Genomic DNA, 6,782 nt, shown 5'->3' on the forward strand with positions numbered 1-6,782 from the left:
AGACCAATGCTATCAATCTTTCACAGACACTTTTTCCCTCCTTGGTGTAATTGCGGTGACATAACCACAAACAACACCGGGAAAAGTCTGCTTTCACAGATCTGTGGAAAGGATGGTATTCCTTTTTATTATGTACAGTGCTTGCATCGTAGAGTGGAACCAGATAGCCTATCAATAATAGAGAGCAAGGTGTTGAGGCTTCTATATGACCAACTTCAAATAAAGGACAGGAACTTTGGCCTTTGGAATCCAAGATGTAAGGATCTCTAAGGGAGAGAGAACATTCTATTTTGCATGGTCAGCATTAAAGGGGTTGGCAACGGTAATGGTTCTCTAATATGTGTGGTAATCCAAAACAAAAAATGTGATCTGTGTTTTGGAGAAGGTTTATTACTATGCTGAGGTGCGGACCAGTGTCTGATGACATGAAAATGGCTGAGTTGACAGCGACAGACCAACAACACCTGTAACTGCCCCCAGTGATTATTAAAGTCTCCATCATGGTGCAGGAGGGCTTTGGTCAAATTCCTCACTGCAGTGTCACCGTCTCTGCACCACGCCTATGGTCCCCTTGATGCCTTTAATGATGAGTCTTGTCGTTAATGAGTTAATACGAAAACTCTCAATGTCATCGGTGAAGATAAGAGGGAAGAAAGCAGTGCATTGTACACATAATGACAGGCTCCCGCCTGCCTCTGAGATGTCACGGGTCAGCCATGTTAAGAATGTGTGTGCCCAATCATCTAGTGATCTTTATCTTGCTGGCCTGCAGCTAACCAAGACATGAGCCCCATCAGGGGTGCTGATGAATGAACAATGAGGCTCTTGAATTGTTCCGCCTGCCACATGACCCGTTCTATACTAACACATGATGACATTAACAATCAATATACCGATTACTGAAGAAGTTATTGAACTTGGTGACTGAAAACACAGTTATGGAGGATCTCTTCAAGCCATATTTTATGCTGCACATGCCTTGTACTGATGTACAGTTGAAGTTGGAAGTTTACATACACTTAGGTTGGCGTCATTAAAACTTGTTTTTCAATCACTCCAAAAATTTCTTGTTAACAAACTATAGTTTTGGCAAGTCGGTTAGGACATCTACTTTGTGCATGACACAAGGAATTTTTCCAACAATTGTTTACAGACAGATTATTTCACTTATAATTCACTGTATCACAATTAAAGCGGGTCAGAAGTTTACATACACTAAGTTAACTGTGCCTTTAAACAGCTTGGAAAATTCCCGAAAACGATGTCATGGCTTTAGAAGCTTCTGATAGGCTAATTGACATAATTTGAGTCAATTGGAGGTGTACCTGTAGATGTATTTCAAGGCCTACCTTCAAACTCAGTGCCTCTTTGCTCGACATCATGAAAATCTAAAGAAATCAGCCAAGACCTCAGAAAAACAATTGTAGACCTCCACAAGTCTGGGTCATCCTTGGGAGCAATTTCCAAACGCCTGAAGGTACCACGGTCATCTGTGCAAACAATAGTACGCAAGTATAAACACCATGGGACCACGCAGCCTTCATACTGCTCAGGAAGGAGACACGTTCTATCTCCTAGAGATGAACGTACTTTGGTGCGAAAAGTGCAAATCAATCCCAGAATAACAGAAAAGGACCTTGTGAACATGTTGGAGGAAACAGGTACAAAAGTATCTATATCCATAGTAAAATGAGTCCTATATCGACATAACCTGAAAGGCCACTCAGCAAGGAAGAAGCCACTGCTCCAAAACTGCCATAAAAAAGCCAGACTACAGTTTGCAACTGCACATGGGGACAAAGATTGTGCTTTTTGGAGAAATGTCCTCTGTTCTGAAATGTTCTGATGAAACAAAAAGAAAACTGTTTGGCCATAATGACCATCGTTATGTTTGGAGGAAAAAGGGGGATGCTTACAAGCCAAAGAACACCATCCCAACTGTGAAGCACGGTTGGCAGCATCATGTTGTGGGGGTGCTTTGTTGCAGGAGGGACTGATGCACTTCACAAAATAGATGGCATCATGAGGAGGAAAATTATGTGGATATATTGAAGCAACATCTCAAGACATCAGTCAGGAAGTTAAAACTTCTTCTCAATAGGGGGTGCTGTTTGCACTTTGTAATAATTTCGTTCCCAAATTAAACTCCCTCGTACTCAATTCTTGCTCGTACAATATGCATATTATTATTACTATTGGATAGAAAACACTCTCTAGTTTCTAAAACCGTTTGAATTATATCTGTGAGTAAAACAGAACTCGAGTTAGAGCATTTTTCCTATGAGGATGTGAGAATGCAGAATTATGCAAGCTGTTCCCAGGTCAGTTTATTAATTTGCCTGTCTTCTATTGGTTGAGATGCACTGCATACGCCTTCCCCTGGATGTCAGCGAATAGTGAGATTTGAAATGGAGTCTCTAGGCAGATCTGAGAGGTTATAAATAGCTTGGGAACGAAGGGTCCGGTCTTTGTTCACTTCGCTCTGACGCAGGAAGGACCTTGGCATGTCGTAGTAGAAAGCTCCGGTTATAGCTCTTAGATATATCCGGCTCTGTTTTTATTCGATATAGCTGTTAAAGACATCATAATGTTGTTATTTTAAACCGAGTTATATCAGTTTATGTCAGTATATTGCGATTTTCGGATATTTATTAGTGTTGCGTTCTAGGGAGTTGGTGATGTCTGGCCCACATGGCTAATGTTTACTGCTAATTGCAACGTTGAAGACTACATTCTACAACCGAGCAACGATTCTTTTGGACAAAGGACAACTTCCCCAAGATTCTGATGGAAGCACATCAAAAAGTAAGAACTATTTATGCTGTTAATTCGTTGTTCTGTTGAAAAATGTAAAATGCATAATCCGCCATTAATTTCCGTGCGGTCTCGCTTTAACGCACGCTGTATGTCGTAGTAACGTTAATTTTAAAAATGTGACACAGCGATTGCATTAAGAACTAATGTATCTTTCATTTGCTGTCCAACCTGTATTTTTTAGTCAAGTTTATGATTAGTTATCGATTAGAATAGGTCCCTCTCCCAAGATTTCTCCTGACATTTTCTTTGCAGCTTGGCTACTTTTCTCATTGTATAACCACGATTTGTGCCGCTAAATATGCACATTTTCGAACAAACTCTATATGTATTGTGTAATATGATGTTATAGGACTGTCATCTGAAGAATTCTGAGCAGGTCAGTGAAAAAATTAATATCTTTTGCTGGGTTATACGTTATCGCTATTTTTGGCTTGAATCAATGCTGTTGTGTGGTTTGCTATTGTGGTAAGCTAATATAATGCTATATTGTGTTTTCGCTGTAAAACACTTAAAAAATCTGAAATATTGGCTGGATTCACAAGATCTTTGTCTTTCATTTGCTGTACACTGTGTATTTTTCAGAAATGTTTTATGATGAGTATTTAGGTAATTCACGTTGCTCTCTGTAGTTATTCTAGTCGCTTTGGTGAGAGTTGTGATGGTGGCTGCAATGGTAAACTATGATTTATACCTGAAATATGCACATTTTTCTAACAAAACATATGCTATACAATAAATATGTTATCAGACTGTCATCTGATGAAGTTGTTTCTTGGTTAGTGGCTATTTATATCTTTATTTGGTCGAATTTGTGATAGCTACCTATGCAGGAAAAAAATGGTGGAGTAAAAAAAGTGGTGTCTTTTGCTAACGTGGTTAGCTAATAGATTTACATATTGTGTCTTCCCTGTAAAACATTTTAAAAATCAGAAATGATGGCTGGATTCACAAGATGTGTATCTTTCATCTGGTGTCTTGGACTTGTGATTTAATGATATTTAGATGCTAGTATTTACTTGTGACGCTATGCTAGGCTATGCTAGTCAGCTTTTTTACTGATGGGGGTGCTCCCGGATCCGGGATTGGGAGGAATTAGAGGTTAAAGCTTGGTCGCAAATGGGTCTTCCAAATGGACAATGACCCCAAGCATACTTCCAAAGTTGTGGTAAAATGGCTTAAGGACAATAAAGTCAAGGTATTGGTGTGGCCATCACAAAGCCCTGACCTCAATCCTATAGAAAATGTGTGGGCTGAACTGAAAAAGTGTGTGCGAGCAAGGAGGCCTACAAACCTGACTCAGTTACACCAGCTCTGTCAGGAGGAATGGGCCAAAATTCACCCAACTTATTGTGGGAAGCTTGTGGAAGGCTATCCAAAATGTTTGACCCAAGTTAAACAATTTAAAGGCAATGCTACCAAATACTAATTGAGTGTATGTAAACTTCTGACCCACTGGGAATGTGATGAAAGAAATAATAGCTGAAAGAAATAATTCTCTCTACTATTATTCAGACATTTCACATTCTTAAAATAAAGTGGTGATCCTAACTGACCTAAGACAGGGAATTTTTACTAGGATTAAATGTCAGGAATTGTGAAAAACTGAGTTTAAATGTATTTGGCTAAGGTGTATGTAAACTTCCGACCTCAACTGTACATAATGCTGATATGTTGTATTCTATTTGATCTTTCCAGGATACAAACGACAAGCAACCAAACTCCGATCCATACGCTGGTTAGCCACAGAGATCGCTACACAGATTGCTGTTTGAAATACATCTTGAAAATCATTTTTTTCACTAGATAAGGCCGTTGTAGAGCCTACTCTGTAGTTTATATTTCCTCTCTGGATCTAGCAGTTGTTTGGTTTTGTGTTGGAGGATGGGAGGGAGCATCTTTGATGGTGCAAAATCAAGGTAGAAGTAGAACAGGTGAAAGACCGGCATATTCTCGAGCAACATTTTGTAGTTGTGCTTTGTATCAGTCATGATTGTAATTTGTTGTGCAACAACAGAGGACTTATACTATAACTACAGAGTTTTCCTAAGAAGAGAACTTGGCCTGATGAATGATTAAAAATGAAGATCTTAGGTGGCTTTGCATGGCAAATGAGATGGAATTCAAAAGGTTAAGGGGATGAATTCCAGCTGTCACAAACATCATAAAACCTGACAAACGGTATTATACACTGCACACTGCGCTGCCATTTTTCTTCTCTTCAAGCACTCGCTGACACTGACACTGTCTCAGATTCAGGTCTCCAACTCCAGCCAGGCTTAGACAAAGGGCCCCTGCCAGTCCAGTGGCATTTGTCTCGTTCAACATTATCTGAAATCAAACGTTCTATTCTACTCCCACGATTCCTCATGGAACAATCAGCCCAGCCCTGATGTGGGAATGAATGTCTGTAATCCTCACAAAAGGACGCTGACATTTATACCCACCAGAAATGAATTATAAAAGACAAGGCTTGGATTCCTTCAGCGGCTTTGTGCAGGGTACACAAGACTGAGGACGGATAGATAATGACACTTTATTATAGGGTCATTACTGCAGGTACCTCTTGATTATGAAAAGGCAGATCCAGTCACCATGGACAACTGTGAGACAGGTGACACAGCATGTTAACACAAATAGGGAATGGGTATTAAGGGAGTAATATATTCAATGAAGCTCTGGGGACCGATCCAGAAGAGCTGGTGGAATCAAGACGTTGCCAAGATTGACACACACCTGTTTAGAGGGAACAGGACTAATTGTTGCATTGTTCATAGATCATTCCATTGAAGATAATGTCATAGACTTCCTCTTGACCATTCCGTACGTCAGATTAGGTTGATGTAAGCATATTTGATACCACTAGAAATAATAATAATAATTAGGTGAGTTCTTATGTTTATCCTATTTCACACATGTACACGTCCGTATTATACACGTGTGAATTAGATTTTTTTCCCCACTCCCTTGAGACACCCTCGGAGAGTGGGTTCACAGCCAGGGATAGTTAGGATATTCAGCCTGTTATCTAATACCTTGTCATAGGACCAGCCATTTACCCCATTAAATCAGCATAGGCTTCTGTAAATCCTATAACATGAGATTAGGCCTCACTGCTGAGATAATGACATTAGCTAATGTCTGAACACTACTCAACCTCTGAGTGCTGTGTGACATAGTGACCGAAGGTTGGACTTTTAGGTGCATCTTCGACAGCCTTGCTTCTAATTCAGTTTCTGATTAACTTGATAAACTGTTAACATTCATCTAACTCTGAGTGATCTAAAGGCAGCTCCCTTTTCATCCTGGATCTGTGTCAGAGTGTGTCTTCCTGCTCAGAAAAAAGCCCATAACCTGACAAGGAAAAAATAGAGTGCATATCTGTATGAATATTTCTAATCCAAACAATTATGTAAAATGATTGTGCAACATGAATTAAGGAATCACCTCCTCAGAGTAGATAATGTGCAACAATCCAGGCTGTGATGCGGAGTCCAATAGGGCGGCGCGCAATTGGCCCAGCGTCATCTGGGTTTGGCCGGGGTAGGCCGGCATTGTAAATACGAATTTGTTCTTAACTGACTTGCCTAGTTAAATAAAGGTTTAATAAAACAATTAAATAATAATAATATATGCTGATTGAAAGTGTCAGTGTAACTGGTATTGGTGTGTTTAAGCTTTCGCGGTGTAGTGTGTGTAATCAGGCTAACTCAGTTCACCTAGCTTGTTGTCTTACAGGGTAAATGTTCTTGACTATCTCCAATGCTCAAGGCAAGAGTGGTGTAAGATGTTACCCCCTTCAAATAGATGGTAACCTAATACAAACCCATGACAGGATTAGCTAGATTTAGCTGACTGTCTTACCATGAGACCAATGCCATTCCAATGTGTGCCTGTCCTTCTTCGTATTTCGTTGTATTCAAAACCTATCCACTAACCCTAACCATAACCCTTGTTGCATGTTGAAA

This window comes from Salvelinus namaycush, chromosome 9, assembly GCF_016432855.1.
Source record: "Salvelinus namaycush isolate Seneca chromosome 9, SaNama_1.0, whole genome shotgun sequence".
NCBI classification, from domain to species: domain Eukaryota; kingdom Metazoa; phylum Chordata; class Actinopteri; order Salmoniformes; family Salmonidae; genus Salvelinus; species Salvelinus namaycush.